Here is an 18,049-nt window from a genome sequence, read left to right as displayed (position 1 = left end):
GACAAAAATATTAACCAAAAATTTGGACAGTAAAGAAATAGGTGAATTACAATAAAAGACAGGAATGACAATAGAAAAAAAGGTAAAATATTTAGGAGTCTGGCTCACATCCAAGAATATAAACCTCATTAAATATAATTATGAAAAGGTGTGGAAGGAAGTGAAGAGAGATTTGGAGATATGGACCAGAATGAAATTATAATTGATGGGTAGAATCTCAGCTATCAAAATGAACGTGTTGCCGAGACTGCTGTTTTTATTTCAGACAATTTCAGTTATCAGTGGAACAAAACAATTCAGTGTATGGCAAAGAAGATTGTCTAAATTTATCTGGCAGGGAAAGAAGCCAAGAATTAAGTATAAAATATTGACAGATGCAAAAGAGAGAGGCGGTTTCCCCCTGCCAGATCTTAAGATTTATTCCGAGGCGGCGTGTTTTTGCTGGTTGAAAGAATGGATAACCTTGGATAACTCAGATATACTGGATTTGGAGGGGTTTGACAACAGATTCAGGTGGCACGCCTACCTGTGGTATGATAAGGTTTGAATGCACAGAGGGTTTTTGAATCATACTGTTAGGAAATCATTATACAAGGTGTGGAGCAGACATAAAACATTTTTGGAACGCAAAACTCTGCGGTGGCTCTCACCTTTGGAGGCCTTTGCAGTAAAAAAGAAAAATATGGGAATGGAATGGGCAACATACAAAGACTTGTTAATGGAAGTAGATAACAAAATAAAGCTAAAATCATTTGAAGAGTTGAGAGGAAAGGTAACTGATTGGTTGCAGTACCATCAGTTACGTGTTTAGAGAGGATAATAAAAGAAATGGATTTGGAAGTAACAAATCTAAATTAGAGAGAGAATTGCTGAGTAGTAAAATGAAAATACTGTCGAGAATGTACAGGTTATTACTAGAGTGGCACACAAAGGATGAAGAGGTAAAAAGTGTTATGATTAGGTGAGCCCAGGATTTGGGGCACAATATTGATTTTGAAAGGTGGGAAAAACTGTGGACTAAAACAATTAAATTTACACCATGTGTGTCACTCAAAGAAAATATATTTAAGATGATGTATCGATGGTACATTACACCTGCCAAACTCACTAAAATGTATAGAAATCAAGATAAAAGTTGTTGGAAGTGTAAGGAGAAGGAGGGGAATTTCCTCCATATGTGGTGGACCTGTTCTAAAGTGAAAGCCTTTTGGGACACAATATATAACAAACTGAAAAAGGTTTTAAAATATAACTTTAATAAAATGCCAGAGGCATTTTATTAGGTTTAATTGGAGAGGAAATACATAAAAGAGATGTAAATATGTTTATGTATGCCACAAAGGCTGCAAGGATACTTCTGGCTCAGAAATGGAAGCAGCAGGAACTCCCAACATTGGAAGACTGGCAGGTCAAGATGGTGGAGTACGTAGAGATGGCCAAGTTGACGGGGAAGATCCGGAATCAGTGTGACAAACTGTTTTAAAAGGACTGGAACAAATTTATATTTTACATGAAAGAAAATTGTAAACATCTGAAAACGTTTGTAGGCTTGAACTGAAATGTTTTGCAATGCAAATATAAGGAACTGCTTTACAGATAACAAGGTGAAATATTATAATAATAAGACAGAAGGTAAACAAGTGATTATAGAAATGTGAAAAATATAGAAAGATGTGTTGAAGTCAGAAAGAGGGAGGGAAGGAGGTCGATGCTCTTATAGAGTAATGTATTAAGTTAAAGAATTATGTAACAAAATGTGAACATGATAAACGTGGAAAATTTAATAAAAATCGTTTGTTTTTTTAAAAAGAATATTTTTTCGCAGTGTGTTCCTGCATCTTCCTATTCCGCACTTCTTCAGGCTAAACTTTGCTGGATACTTTGACATATCTTTTCATGCTGCAAAACATGTGCTTCTTTTCTAAACATTATTGTGCCAGGGCAAGGATGGTGAACCTTCAGCCCCAAGGAGGCCCACCCCATTTTGCCCATCAGACAATTCTGGGCAAGCTTCCCAATCACCTCACATCTTATCTAAGGTCAGGTATGGACAGGCGCAAAGGTGGCTGGGCGGGGGCAAAAGGGGTCTCTGGAGCACCAACTATCAGCTGTTCTCTGTCCCTTTGGAAGCCCCAAGTGCTGAGCTCCAGCGTGAAGCACAGGGCTTTTGGAAAGGGGCAGGGGAAACTCCCCAATGTAGGACTTGGAAGCCCCCAAAACCAGCGTGTAACCTCCCAACTGTTGGTTTCTGCTTTCCTTCACTGTGCAGCGAAAGGGCTTGTCACGAGACAGGTGTTTACATTCCACAGTCTGTACTGTTGGAGTTTCTCACGGGAAAGGGAGGCTGGATGTGACGTACACTGGTTTCCTGTTTTTCTCTGTGTGATTCTCTCCGAGCTGTTGAGGAGAGAGGATGCATTTTCTCTGCTCCGGCAGAGGCAAGATGTCTTTCTGTAATATACCTGCTTTGAACTATAAATAAAGCAATATAGAGTATGCAGCACGTACTCCTCATCCTTCCGCTGGGCACGAGACTCTGCTTTAAATCAACATGTGGTTATGGGCCCAGAAGTCAAATCGGAGTGCCGGCAAAGGATCGGAAAGCAGAGGGACAGATCAGATCGGAATCTGCTCTGCGCGTAAAAGTGATTGATGAGGTATGTGCTACTGCTCCGGGCAGCCTGCCAGCTTCTAGTTAATTGCCTTATGGCTGGACTTTGAACATTTAAAGCCGTTTTGCCGGGAACAGGCAAAAGGCTCCCAGGCACAAGTCACTATGCTGGGGAAATCGAAAGTAACTTTTAAGTGCGCTTTTGGAATAAAGCATCTGCAGCAGTGGCGCAGCAAGATTTAAAGCAGCATATATGACGCTGAAGGCTAATGCCAGAGTCATGATGGCCCTTCAGGATGCTTGTGGGATTCCTAAGCTCAACAAGAAAAACTACCACGACTGGGTTCTGTATGCAGAGGCAATTCTGCGGAAAGAGGGTTTGTTTGAGGTGATTACAGACACCCCCCCAGTTCCAGTTACAGATGCATGGGAAGCTAAAGATTCCAAAGCAAGGGGAACTCTTACATTGATAGTATCCCCAGAAGAGCTCTGTCTATTGCGTGATAAGACCTCAGCCAGAGAAATTTGGGACGCTTTGAGAGAGGCTCACTTAAGGACAGAAGCTGGATCTACTATGTTTTACTTTAACAAGCTGCATAATATGGCTCTTGCTGAAGGTGGAGATGTGCGTTTACATCTGATGGAGATGCAAAATCTGAGACATGAGCTGCAACAGAGAGGACTCAACTTTCCAGAGGCTGTGTATTCTTTCATGATACTACAATCTTTGGGTTCAGGTTGGGAGTCTGTTGCAACCCAGATTGCTGTGCAGCCAACCGCTCAGCTGACAGTGGACTATGTAACTGCCGTGATATTGAATGAAGCAGATCGCCGGGGTGCTAGCTGCATGGGCAAGGGGGAGTCTTCACAGACGTCATCCCATAGTGCAGTGGAACCACCAGATGGCGCCAAAGCTTTGAAGGCAGTGAAATGCTACTCGTGTGGACGTCTAGGCCATATGAAGAGGGAATGCAGATATCCCAGGGCCAAGACAGAGCAGCGCAGCAAAAGCTCATCGCGTGGAAAAGGCCGAGGCAAAGGCAAAGGTCCGGTGTCTAGGACAACGCAGCACAAGGCTATGGTTTCACGCTTCACTCCAAAGGTTGCAGAGGTCCAGAAGATGTCTAGATCTTTCTTCGTTGTTGATTCAGCGGCAACTCACCACATGTGCAACGATAAGAGACTGTTTGTGTCTTTTACACCGCAGGAAGGTGCGATTCACCAGGCGGATGACCACACTATTCCCAGTAAAGGCTACGGAACTGTTGTTCTTCACAGTTTGGACTTATCGATACAGAATGTGCTTTACGTGCCAGACGCCAAACATAATCTGCTCAGCGTTGGACAGCTGAATGAGCGGAACATTGACGTGTCCTTCAAGAACAAGAAGTGCATCATCACAAAGAAAAATGATTATGTATTGCATGCTGAATATGTTGATCGTTTGTTTGTTTTGTATTATGATGATGTTGTGCAGGATGACACTTGTTGCATTGCAGGTTCTAACAAAAGTTTGCATGCAGAATGTATTCATGATTTTCACCGAAAATTTGGTCATTTGCATTTTGAGGCAGTATCTAAAATGCCAGCCTTGGTTGAAGGTATGACTATTAAACCTTGCAGGTACCACATGAAGTGCAAAGCATGCGCAGCAAACAAGGTGAAAATGGCTGCGAAAGGTAAGGTGTCTAGTAGGCAAGCTACAGAACCATACCAGGTTGTTCATGCAGATTTGGTTGGACCACTAGCGCCCTCTTTGGGTGGCAATAGGTACTTCATGGTTCTCATTGATGCATTTTCTAGATATATTTTTGTGTACAATCTCAAGCAGAAATCAGAGGCTTTTCCTAGGTTCAAGGAATTCTGTGCTTGGTTGGAAAATGTGCATGGTAAGAAGATAAAGACTCTTTTCAGTGATCGCGGGGGAGAATTCACTTCTCAGCAGTTTGAAGCTTTTCTGACTGAGAAAGGAATTCAACACGATTTGTCTAGTCCTCGCTCGCCATGGCAGAATGGACTTGCGGAACGGGCAAATCAGACATTGCTTCAAGGGTTAAAAACCTTGCTGCATGATGCCAATCTTCCAGAGAGTTATTGGGCCGAAGCTCTCTCATGTTTTGTTTACAGTTACAATCGCAGGTTATCTTCAGCGATTGGTTGTACCCCCTATGAGAAGATGTTTGGCAAGAAGCCATACATCAAACACATGAAGATTTTTGGTTCTGACATGTGGGTTCACTCGCCACAAAACTCCAAGTTAGACAAGCGTGGATTGCATGGTATCTTTCTAGGTTATCAGAAAGGGTCTTACAGAATAATGATGACTGACTCTAAGACAATTAAGCTCACGAGAAGTGTTGAGTACAATGCAAAGTGGGGGGAGAATGTGGGAATTTTCCAATGTTATCCTGATGACGGTGATGAGACTGAGGATAGTCAAAAGCAACCACAACAACCCACTGATGAAGGTTCTGAGTCTGAATCTGAAACTGAATCGGGTGATTCAGAGGATTTCAAGAGTGCGAAAGCCTCTATGCGACCCTCTGAAAGCTCTGATCAAGAATTGGAGGAACCATTGTTCACAATAGGTCGTTTTTCTCCCAAGAAGGAAGAGGAGAGTGTTGAAGACTTAAGGCTAATTCGTAGGTCACAGAGAGCCACAAAGGGCAAACCTCCAAAGAGATTTGCTGATGAATTTGCTACGATAGCAGTAACAGCTGTTAAAAGCTCCAAGAAGGTATTTGAACCTTCAAGTTTCCAAGAAATCCAGGGTTTGGATTCAAAGGAAGCTGAGCCATGGTTAAATGCCATGAAGGCTGAGCTTGATTCCTTAGAAAGGAACAAAACATGGGAACTAGTTCCAGTAGTTCCAGGAATGAAACTGCTTGGAAGCAAATGGGTCTTCAAAGCGAAGACAGATCAAAATGGCAAGATAGTCAGACACAAAGCCAGATTGGTAGCCAGAGGTTTTGCACAGGTACCAGGTGAAGACTATCACGAGACCTACTCACCCACAGTGAGATATGAGAGCATTAGGCTTATGCTCAAGCTAGCTGCAGAGGAAAATCTACACATTAGTCACCATGATATTAATACAGCTTTTCTGTACGGATCTCTGGATGAATCACTTTATATGCTTCCACCTGATGGCGTACAGGTAAAACAGGGATTTGTTTGTGCTCTGAAGAAATCCCTTTATGGTCTCAAACAAAGTGCACGGTGTTGGCACACAAAACTCACTGAAGTATTGTTTTCTCTAGGTTTTCAGCAAGGGAAAGCTGATCCATGTGTATTTGTCAAAGAGGAGGGGCAAAAGAAACTGTACTGTTTGTTTTATGTTGATGATTTATTATTCTTTTGGAAAGATGTCGCAATGTACAATAACGCCCTAGCTCAACTGAAAGAGCACTTTGACATGAAAGATCTTGGTGAGGTAAACAACTACCTATCTCTGGAAGTAGAGAGAGATCAAGATGGTAACATTCTAGTACACCAGTCACCGAAAATTGCTGATGTGTTAAGCAAACTAAACCTGATGGATGCTAACCCTGTAGACACACCAATGACAACAGGTTATCAGGTAGATGACACTGAAGAAGCATTTTCTGACACTACACTGTACAGAAGTGTGCTAGGCAAGCTAAACTTCATTGCCAGATGTTCAAGACCAGACATTGCTGTTAGCTGTAATTTGCTAAGCAGACAAGTCAACAATCCTAGTGTCAAGGATTGGAAAGCTCTGAAACGCATAGCGCGGTATATGAAAGGCACTATGCATTACAGACTGAGACTTAACAATCAGAAGTCTGGTGGTCTTGAGATATTTGCAGATGCAAGTTTTGGAAGTGACACTACAGACAGGAAAAGTACATCTGGAGTTTGCTACATGTACAATCAGGGTCTGTTTGATTGGTCATGCAAGAAGCAAACAACAGTTAGCTTAAGTACTTGTGAAGCTGAACTGAACGCACTGTCTTATTCACTTAAGGATTGTGAATGGTTAGTACAATTGTGCAAAGATATGAAAATTCCTGTCAAATGTCCAATCCAGGTTTACCAGGACAACAAAGCATGTTTGGCTTTGCTGAAATCTGAAGGTTGTAAGCAAAGCACGAAACACTTGCAATTAAAGTTGCAGCATGCTAGGGAATGTATTCAGAAGGGACTCGTAACGGTGTCCTATATGCCAGGTAATGAAATTCCTGCTGATGTATTGTCCAAGATTGTATCAAGGGATCAACACTGTACCTATGTGCAGAAGTAGGGTTTGTACTGATATTGTACGAACACGCTGCCCAGTGATGTTCACAGAAAGGGGGAGGATGTTGGTTTCTGCTTTCCTTCACTGTGCAGCGAAAGGGCTTGTCACGAGACAGGTGTTTACATTCCACAGTCTGTACTGTTGGAGTTTCTCACGGGAAAGGGAGGCTGGATGTGACGTACACTGGTTTCCTGTTTTTCTCTGTGTGATTCTCTCCGAGCTGTTGAGGAGAGAGGATGCATTTTCTCTGCTCCGGCAGAGGCAAGATGTCTTTCTGTAATATACCTGCTTTGAACTATAAATAAAGCAATATAGAGTATGCAGCACGTACTCCTCATCCTTCCGCTGGGCACGAGACTCTGCTTTAAATCAACTTCAATCATCTTCACAATTCCCCACTAATCTCCCACTTCTGATCCGGGTGCCTCATGGTGCATTTGAAATATAACAAATTGGTGGGGGGATATCAACCCCCCACCTTGTACTTAAGGACTGAATTGCATGACTAACGTCTCTTGACATTGGAGAACCAATGAGGTGATGAGAAATGTTAAGTGCATTGGGGAAGTAACTCCCTGTAGCCTGTAACGTCTTGTCCCTGGCAGAACGAGTGTGTGAGTTCCAAACGTCAATGAGCATCTTAATCTTGATTTTAAGGACAGATACCGATCGTTGCTCAGAATGGCCTGACTGGCCCAGAGGTGATGCTGAATGGACCGAATTGGGACCTTGTGGTTCACCTCCCTTGACCTGCTCCATATGACATGAAGGACAAGAAAGTTTGAGGAAAATCTTTGTTCTGATTTGGGAGTGGGTTCCCGGGCCCAACCCAACTGAGAGCCAGTGTGGTGTAGTGGTTAAGAGCGGTAGTCTCGTAATCTGGGAAACCGGGTTCGCGTCTCCGCTCCTCCACATGCAGCTGCTGGGTGACCTTGGGCCAGTCACACTTCTTTGAAGTCTCTCAGCCCCACTCACCTCACAGAGTATTTGTTGTGGGGGAGGAAGGGAAAGGAGAATGTTAGCCGCTTTGAGACTCCTTAAAGGGAGTGAAAGGCGGGATATCATATCCAAACTCTTCTTCTTCTTGTTCTTCACATATTGGGGCCAGAAAAACCTGTTGGCACACTTAGGGAGGAATAACCAGCTGCACAAACATGAGATGTGGGGGGCACCTGACTTGTCAAGTAGCGCAGCTGAAAAGGATCTCAGGGTCTTAGTAAACAACAAGCTTAACATGAGTCAACAATGTGATGCTGCAGTAGAAAAAGTGAATGACATACTATTGTGCATCTGCAAAAGTATAGTGTCCCGAGCAAGGGAAGTAATAGTACTGCTCTATGTTTCCTTGATCAGACCACACTAAGAGTATTGTGTCTAGCTCATGAAGTTCAAGAAACATATTGATAAGCTGGAATGTACTCAGAGGAGGGTGACCAAGATGATCTCCAGTATGGTGTCCAGTTCTGGGCAACACAGTTAAAGAAGAATATTGATAAGTTGGAATGTATGTTCCCTTGCCCTTGCCCTCTCATACACATAACTTTTAGAAAGGAAATGCACTTTTAGGGGATAGAACTGCAATGTGAAAATGCCCTGCAAAGTGTGACATGGACAAATAATGCAATGGAAGGTGTAGAAATACCCTGCAAATAATCAGGAAGGAATGTGGGATGAATGCTAATTGTCATGCACTGTCCACACAGCATCCCCTGTAGGGATGCTTAATAAATGCCAGATATCCTCTGACCCTCTGTGTGATCCTCTGTGTGAGCTTTGTGGAAGGAAATTGGGAGGAAGCCTCAGTTGAATGCATCACCTGGAGGAGACCCCCCTCAACCTGTGATTGGCAGGCACCAAGGAGAGTCCATGTAGTGGCCAGGAGCTGTTGAGCAGCTCTCTTCATGGGCACTTAGGGCAGGCAGAGGGGCAACGGATAGGATCCAGGGCTGGAGTCATCCTTCACCCCAAGATTCTCCCCCACCTGCAGTCCATGTGGTATCTATCAATAGAGCCTCTGCTCCTCTGTTTGGTGACAAGGAAGAAGAGAATGTGTTCTCAATTCTGCTGGATTTCCTTGTGTGCAGCAAAGTGGAGACAATGTCCAGCTCATTCAAGCACCACAAGGCAGGGAACAAAACCATTCTTGGCCCAATGAAGCTGCAAACACTTTCTGTAACAGATGCCCCATATCACCCCATCTTGCCAAGGTTGTCCTGGCTATTGTTTCTACCTGTGTTATGGTTCGCCTGTTAAATTGCATTGCTGTTTGGAATGAGACTTCCTCAGCAGATGACGTGTTTCATTTGTAGGTACAGGTGACTCTCAACTTATGGTGGGGTTAAGTTCCACTGACAGTGCCTAAAGTCAAAATGGGAGGTAGTCAAAACATGTTGGGTTCAATGGTAATTGGGATTGCAAAAGTTTCCAAGCCCACCTGATGCCCACACCCATTCTGCCCAGTTTACAACGTAAGTTTCAAGTTGCCTGTACTAGAACTCTTTCATGGGTACCTGAAGTAGGCAATCAATGTTAAGGAGAGTCTGTGGCGCAGATGTAAAGTTCTGTGGTGTAGCTGTGGTGTTAGAGGGATACGGAATTTGGTTCAGATCTGCTCCTCCCCAGTCCTATCCCCACATCACCACCCTGCTTCAAGTCACATCACCAGCGTATGGTCCTGTCCTTCTGAATTAGCCCACAGCCAACCAACCAGGAGTGCAGGAGACCAGCCAGAGCAGAAGGAGACCTCAAGAAAAGAAGGGTGCACAACTGCCAGCAATCAGCCTAATCTCCTGCAGCCCTTAGCCTAATTTCACAGGGGTATCAATGAAAGAGGAAAGAAGGGCAAGGGGATGGCTTAGGGAGTGGGAGAGGGAGTTGGAGAGCAAGGGAGAGAAGGAGATGGCATAAACAGAGAGAAAGGGAACTGCCCCACCCACCAGCATGGGGCACAGGGCACACCAGGACTTTGGTGGACTGGGTGATATTTCACTGTTTTAGAATGTCTTTGCATTGCCCTGCTTTTCAAATTGCTCTTCCTGGGCTCCTTGGGGAAGTTAGGCAGAATAAAAGTGCATATGTGATATCAATTGATTGGAAGCTGGGTGCAACTTGCTCAGAATGGCCTGACTGGCCCAGAGGGGATGCCAAATGAGCCGAATTAGGAACTTGTGGTTCACCTCCCTTGACCTGCTCCATATGACATGAAGGACAAGCAAATTTGAGGATAATCTGTATCCTGATTTGGGAGTGGGTTCCAGGGCCCAAGCCACATATTGGGACCAGAAAAACCTGTTGGCACTTCTGGACAGACATATTGTAGGTTTACATTCAATACACCAAATGGCAGGTTTGAAGGCCATGATTTATTTTCAACTTCAGGGTTCTGGCAGGTCCTCTGAGGCAATGGTGGGTATTTTTTGGGGTGCCCATGAAACCTGGGTTCTGTGTTAAAGGAATAATGGAGCAGAGGTGGCATGCATTAGGCCTTTGAGATATTTTGGTGAACCTGCTTGGCATTTGGGTTGATTCCAGTCTGCTTTTCAGTTTTGCATGACCAGAGTCGCCTCTTCACCTGTGAGGAGAAAGTAGAGGGGAGGGGAGGCATAACTCTGAGAGATCAGCTGAAACTTTCTCTACCAAGCAGGCAGCAATCACAGAATTTGAGATCTGGGTGGGACTTTTAGTGTAATGCCTTCCCATGGCAGAAATCTGTAGCATGATACCCTCACTCACAGCTGGTCAACCAGACTATGTGCAGACTCGCCCTCTCATCCCCAAACATCCATCCTTAGGGATTTGGATCTATTGTCTCATTGGCCCCCAGCTTTCCATCAAAATCACCCCCCCCAACTTAACCCCATGAGATCCACTCCTGCCTTTAAGATTGCAAGGAACAATTTGCGGCCTCAATTTTAATCATGGGAGGCGAAAGCAGATATACAGATGCATGGGGATTATCCAATGAACTCATTCCCCACTAATCTCCCAATTCAGATCAGGGGTGCCTCATGCTGCATTTGAACTATCATAAATTGGTGGGGGAATATTAACCCCCACCTTGTACTTAAGGACTGAGTTGCATGACTTAACGTCTCTTCTCATTGGAGAACCAATGAGGTGATGAAAACTGTGAAGTGTTTGGGGGAAGTAACTCCCTGTGCTCTGTAACGGCTTGTCCCTGGCGGAACGAGTTTGTGAGTTCCAAACATCAATGAGCATCTTAATCTTGATTAAGATTAAAATACTAAGCATTTGGCTATTTAAACCAGCCAAAGGTGGGTTCTTCTGCTCAAGACATCTCTTGACTTCTCTGAAAGCAAACTTCTTTCCATCCCTAGTTTGGTAAGGACCGCATTTTCTCTTTGCCTGCAGCAGTTAGATACAACCCTGGCTGTTCCCCAGAAATACCTGGAAAAAAGAAACTGCAGATGGAAATGCTCTGAGGGATGAGGAAATTTGGGCCAGAATCTCCTGAGTGGAGTGCTGGGCTTTACGGCATTTTCAAATGCCCAATGTGTTTATTAGTGACCTTTCTTCTATACTGAAAATGATTTTATCATGCAACGTAATGTATAGCTGTGTTTAAAGGAGTGATTAACAATCTATTATTTAAATATCTTTCTATTTAAATATGTTATGTATGCTTCTATTTATGTATGCTTCTATTTATTGATACTCTTTATTGAATAGTTTTAGATGGTTCCTTTTGCTTAGCGAAGCACCAAGTCAATTTCTGTCTGCATGCCTGTCTTAGAATTCACCAGAAGAGGGTCAGTATTTAACAAAAACATTCAAAAAGTGGGTGTGGGGTTTCCTTATGGTTCCTGTTTCCAGCAGCAATTGGAATTGAGATTCTCTCTAGCAACATGGGATCTCATCTTTGCCAAACCCCTGGTGTGTCTTGTTCTGCAGACAAGACGTTACTTTCACTCTCCCTGGAGTTTAGGTAAGCAGAAGGGCAACCCAGGCCAGGTCTTTTAAGGTTAGTTGGGGACCCTTGCACAGCGTCAGGTCAACTCAGGGGATGCTGACAGTTTAGGAAACCCTCTCCACCTGATCCAGCACTAGCACTTTGAATGATTCAATTTCCTGGTGACCCTTAGTGCAGTCCCTCTGTCCTGATGGCTCTAGATAGAGATAGAGAGCCACTGGAAGTCAGCTGGATTTTCTATGAAAGGTTTGGCTGGGTGGAAAACACATGGGATGTGACATTCTCAAAATACAGTGGTACCTCGGGTTAAGAACTTAATTCGTTCTGACTTCCGGGTTGGTTGCTCTTTCACGGCAGACAGGAGCTCTTTCAGAGCTCTGCGCATTGAGACTGGGTGTGACTGCAAGAGCGTTGCGGCACCCCGTTAAAAACCTCAGATCGAGTGTTCTGAGGACCTGGTGTTCCGGTGGGTACCCATAGCAACTCCCTCGCTTCCCGGTAAGCTCTGTTAGAGCCCCGAAAGTGAGCTGGGTTCGAGACGCGGGTTCTGAGGAATCAACGCGCTTCCCTCACTGCGTGAAGCTCCTGAGTCCGGCAATCGTGAGCAGCCAATTTCTCCGAGTAAACTTTAATTTGGACAATCGTGAGTAAAAAAGATAATAATTTGACTAAAATTTGGAATGAGAGGGATTTAAATTACGGAGGTCGATCCCTTTCCGCTGGAGAAAAAATGAAAGCAGTGCTTGTTTACCGAAGACGTAACTACAAAGAGGCTGTTTTACTTTCTAAGGAAATATCTCCAACCCAGCAGGGAGAAAGGGGGGGGGGGGAAATGTAACTGTTTTGTTATCCTGCTAGAAAGTGCTAAAAGATCAGAAAAGACTCTTGCTTTGGAAGTGGACCTCCCATTGGGGAACTGCCACACTCCATTTTTATGATACAAAGAGAGAGGATACAATTACTTTCATTTTCCGCTCTGGGTAATACATGGCATGTACTGAATTAAAAGAAAATATTATGAAAATGATGTATAGATGCTACTTAACCCTGGTGAAACTAGCAAAAATCTAGCAAACCCTGGTGAAACTAGCAAAAATTAATGATAACCTATGTTGGAAATGTAAAGAGAAAGAAGGCACTTTTTAAATATGTGGTGGATGTGTTCCAAGGTGAAAAACTTCTGGGAAAAGATTTATAATGAATTTAAAAAATGTTGAAAAATAGATTTATTAAGAAGCCAGAAGCCTTTCTACTTGGAATAACAGGACCAGAATTGCCCAAGAAGGATGTTAGACTGTTTTTGTATGCCACTACAGCAGCAAGACTTTTATTAGCCAAAAAATGGAAATTGCAAGAAATACCGACAATAGAAGAATGGCAGATGAAGATGATGGACTTTTCGGAGCTGGCTGACCTAACTGGAAGTATCCGCGACCAGAAAGAGGAGGAAACACAAGAAGATTGGAAGAAATTTAAAGAAGATATAGTGAGATATTGTAATATAAGATAATTAAGAAATCCCTAGAAGTAACAGATTAGGCTAAGGGATACAAAAAGATTGATAACAAAGATTATTATTGATTACAATTGGAAGTAAGGTTAAGAAGTTAGTAATGAAAGAAGATACTGATGTTATAAATATGAAAATTGGGAACTGCTAAATATGTAATATGATGAATTCCAGATTGGAGAGTCTTGAGGAAGTCTTTTAGCAATGTAAATACACCAGGGAATAAGAAGAAGAAAAAAATCTTTTATTTTGTGTGTTTTTATTGTTGTTAAATGTATTTTTTTCTTTTTTGTTTTTGTCTATGTGTTATAAGAGAAAACTAATAATTTTTTTGTAGGAGAAAAATAATAATTCGTTTTGGAGGTCCATTCTTAACATGAAATTGTTCTTAACCTGAAGCACCACTTTAGTTAATGGGGCCTCCCGCTGTTGCCGCGCCACCGGAGCACGATTTCTGTTCTCATCCTGAAGCAAAGTTCTTAACCTGAGGTACTCTTTCTGGGTTAGCGGAGTCTGTAACCTGCTTATGTAACCCGAGGTACCACTGTATTAGTTTACCGGAATAGGGTGGATTGAGGAGTAAGTTTCTAAAGACAAATCTGATACAGCATGTTGGCCATCTTACGTGAACAAGAATGGACATGGACTACAACATCCAATGAGTCAGGCTGCACAGTAGAGGGCATCCCTCAGATGTTTTGTGATATTTTCCTTTGTAGTACCACATTGTTGTAGATATTGCTCTCGTGGCCTCCATTGCTCTGCGCTTGCTGAGTTTTCTGGAGTTCAGTAAATATATAATTGCAAGTTCCTCCTGCTTCTCCTTTCAGTTGATTCAAAGCCAGTGCCCTCTCCATCCATCATGAAGCATCTTGTGATCTTGCTGTCTGTTCTGGCACTCATGAGCTGTACAAGGGACCAAGGTTGCGTACAGACATGTACAAAGAGTATGTAAGTATGAAAGGGAAAGGAAATTGTTTCAGATTCTTGGTGAGGACATCCTTGTACCTGGAGAGGCATGGCAGACTGGTGTGCAGCAGATGATAAAATCAGAAACAAAGGAAGGCCAGAGTCCCACAAGGAGTACTTCAAAGAGGGTGGAGTCTCAGGAACACATAAATGGGCACCCAGTTGGCCTTCTGGAAATTCCCCAGCAGGGAAAGGGTAGAGAGGCTCTCCTAGTTTTAAAGCTAAGGAAAGGGGGATAGTGGGGATTTGTGAAGTCCCAGGAACATTCCTTGTTTATGACGTAGGTGTACTCAAAGCAGGAAGCTATTCTCCATTCTCTATTATTATTATCATTATGATTACTATTATTAGTGTGCTCCATGCTCCCTAACCTGGTACCCTTCAAATTCTTTGGATGCTACAACACCTCTGACTGTCGGCCAAGTTGGCTGGAGCTGTAGTGTGAAACATCTGGAGGGCACTTTGTGCGTTCAGGAAGGCTGGTGTCATTGCACAATCAACCACTCTGCATCAATGAAAGATTGTGGCTAATCCACCTGCAAACCTACTAATTTGATGGATGTCAATTTCACTGTAAGCCTACGTCCACCTCAAAGGACACTAACTAACTAACTAACTAACTAACTAACTAAATAAATAAATAAATAGTGGGCTTAGATTCATGGAATCTATTTCGTCATGTCCATTGATGCAAATCCAGACTACTCTGAGGACGGCGAAGATGGGATACAGTGCATTCTTGTTTACTAAGTGTCATGAATTCCCCTGAATAATTTTTAAGGATAGTTATTTCTGCTGATATCCAAACAAACATTCCAGGAATCAGAGGCATGGTTGTTGCGGTGGAGGAAGCTGAATAGCTGTTCAATCATTTTAAATATGTACTGGCGTGTCAAGGAGTCTTGATAACAACGAGTGTAGTTAATTAAAAAGAAGATTAATTGCAAAAAAAACCCAGATTCCATCCGAGCAGCAATCACAGCCGTCCATCTCTAAACCAAATATCTCCCTTCTAAGGGTGGGTGGGTGTTTCCTACAGCTGCCGAGATCTTGGGGAACAGGGGGTCAGCTCCCCCCTTCTCTGACAATGCTCTTCCTCTGTCATTTCCTCCCTGTGAACTGCTTTCATTTCTAGTCTCTGTATTTTGTACTTCGCTGGCACACTATAATCCCCTGACTTGCAGTTAACTCTATCTCTTCCTGCCTGCTTTCTCTAGCTGACTGTAAATCTTCCCTGGGAGCTGGTTCATTCATGACATGGAGATTTATATTCAGATCTTAAGCTACATCTCTTTTTACTTCTAGGCATCCAGTATGTTTTTGTGGTAAACGCCCTAGCATGGAAGACAATGAAGAGCATCTGAGCAGAGGAGGTTGGTTTGGACTGGAAGATTCTGGGGGATGGAGCAAAAGGATGATGAGCTATTTACATAGTCTCTGTGCTTTGGCAGCTTTCCTTTCTCCTCCAATGAATTATTTAAAAGTCCTTCTTCACTGAGAAATGAGATCTGCACCATTTATGGTCTTGATCATAGTTCGCTAACATCTTGTCTTGAGGCCACATGGGAGAGCAGGGAAAAGTTTTTCAGGCATTACACATAAACTAAGGCGAACCACACACATCAATCCATTCCATGGGCTTTCGAGTGTGATTTGGGCAGTGAGAGGGACACCTAGGCTGGCAACTTCCTGGTCAAGATGGCTTTCTGTTTTGGCTGTTCTGTCCATGCCAAGTCCTCCTATTCCTTTAATTTTAGTGGACAAGAATTCAGCAGGTGTAACTTTGCTAACAAAGAAGTATCCATGGTGGGAAGTTTCTGACCTATTGACTGTCTGTCTTTTGCTCAGATATTCAACAAGGTGAATACTGCTCAAGGAAGATGAGAAGGCAATCAATAGAGGACTCGGGAGGAGGTTGTGGGAGGGCAATAAGGATGAGCAGAGACCCAAGAAGCATGTAGTCATATCCAACTGATTTATATTCTGAATAGAGCTACTGGAATTAATGTAAGCCATTTTCTTTCATTTCAATGGGCCTACTTGAACTGGCACTAACGTTGTATACAGGTAAACAACACAGTTTAGCCTTGAGAAAGGAAGAGTGAAAGGGAGAGGAGAGCACTCTTTAGATCCATGGAGGGCTGTCAGTTGGAAGATGGTGAAGAATCATGCTTTGCTGCCCCAGAGGAGAGGAGTGGATCTTACAGCTTAAGTTATAAGAGGGCAAATTTTGGTAGAACTTTAGGAGGCGATTTCTGTTGGTGAAATTTGTGTTGTTTTTGGGAGTGAGAGAGCAAGTCTGCCCCTTCTTTTTTAGAAAGCCACAAGTTGGGGATGCTTGTAATGAAAGGGACTGGACTAACTGACTTCCAAAGACCCTCTCAGCTCTCTAATTCTGTGATTCCAGCTTTCTTGAGGGCTGATCTTTCAGAGAAATTAATCACATGCCCTCTACTTTCTACTCACAGATGCAGAGGAGGCTATGGCTAAAGAAAACTGAGAAGCAGATTGCAATCAACCCAGATGCTCAGCAGGTTCACCAAAAGATCTCAAAGGCACACCTTTACTGCTTGATACCTCCACCCCATTCTCGTGTTCCATTAGCCTTGAACCCTGATTTTATGGGCAGTCACCCCAGTTGCCTCAAGGAACCTGTCAAAATTCAGCAATTGCAAATAAAATGTGGGCTTCAAGCCTGTTTGGTGTCTTGAATGTGAACCTACAAGATGTTTATTCTGAGGTGCCCCCACATACTGGGCCCTCCAACCTACTCTGAAAAGAAGAAACAGCTCTGCAAAACAATTGCATATGCTTCATGTCATATTCAAAGTGGTGTCCCCTTTTTAGGTAAATTGTTGGGCCCAAAAATATACTCGTGTCTGTCCACGCAAGTGAAGCTTTTCTCCAGAATTGAATCTCCTAGGAGAAAAGGGTAACCTGTTGAATTTCTCCCAGACACACACATCTGTTAAAATCACCAAGAGACTCCAAACTAGACATGTATACAGTTTTACATTAATCTAAATATACTGTGAGTTCTCACTGAGTGCCCAGTCTTTAGCTTCTGAGCAGCAGGGGACTTGCCTAAGCCTCATTGACCTGTTGTTACATTTTGCATTTGTTATTTGGCATCAGGGAATCCTCTTACACCCACTCACACTTATTGCAGAAGATCACTTCCAGGGAGTATCTGATTGCAGAGGAAACCCACCCCAGGAAAGATGTGTACTTCTTGCCAGTAAAAAACAGAAGGACAAATTGTGGTTATTCAAAGGGTTACAACTTCAGGACAAGAACAATGCACTAGAGGGGTGGGGGTTCTGCTTCATAACTTCGTTTCCAGCGGGAACACAGATGGTCTTCTGAAAGAAAGAACATGAAATCTCCAAGTCTGGGTACCCTTCTGGCTGTGGGCCCTGGACATCAGTCCCCCTGTATCTGCCTCTTGGAGGCACCATGTCTTTTGCATGCTTTAAAAGAGCCCTTCTGAGCACACGCAGGGGGCGTTTCTATCCATGTATTCTTGAGTAGAATCACAGAATTGTTGAGCTGGAAGGATCCCTGAGGTTCATTTAGTTCAAGCCCCTGCAAAGCAGCTGTGCCATATAACGGGAATCAAACCTGCAACCTTGGCATTACCAGCACCACGCTCTAGTCAACTGAGCTAACTAGGCTTGTCTCAGCTGTGTTGTGGACGAGATCAAATAGTCAGAAATACTAAAAGAGAAGGGAGCCCAAGATGGATATGCGTGTTGTCGGCATGTCCCA

The 18,049-nt window shown here is 43.3% G+C and overlaps 1 long non-coding RNA gene across 2 annotated transcripts; it reads left to right on the top strand.

Annotated features, from left to right (window-relative positions):
• Positions 1 to 12,135: 12,135 nt before the first annotated feature.
• On the top strand, positions 12,136 to 16,959 carry LOC310711442. 2 transcript variants are annotated; one of them, XR_014528435.1, is made up of 4 exons: positions 12,136 to 12,268; positions 14,143 to 14,263; positions 15,587 to 15,654; positions 16,750 to 16,959. It is a non-coding gene; the product is annotated as an uncharacterized lncRNA (long non-coding RNA). The 2 variants fall into 2 exon arrangements; XR_014528436.1 differs by having other exon boundaries at positions 12,143 to 12,445.
• Positions 16,960 to 18,049: the final 1,090 nt, after the last annotated feature.

The sequence above is a fragment of the Podarcis liolepis genome (assembly GCF_965112155.1).
Source record: "Podarcis liolepis genome assembly, chromosome: 7".
Classification (NCBI taxonomy): domain Eukaryota; kingdom Metazoa; phylum Chordata; class Lepidosauria; order Squamata; family Lacertidae; genus Podarcis; species Podarcis liolepis.
Note: the sequence above shows the minus strand (reverse complement) of the source record. Positions and strands in the feature narration are given on the sequence as shown.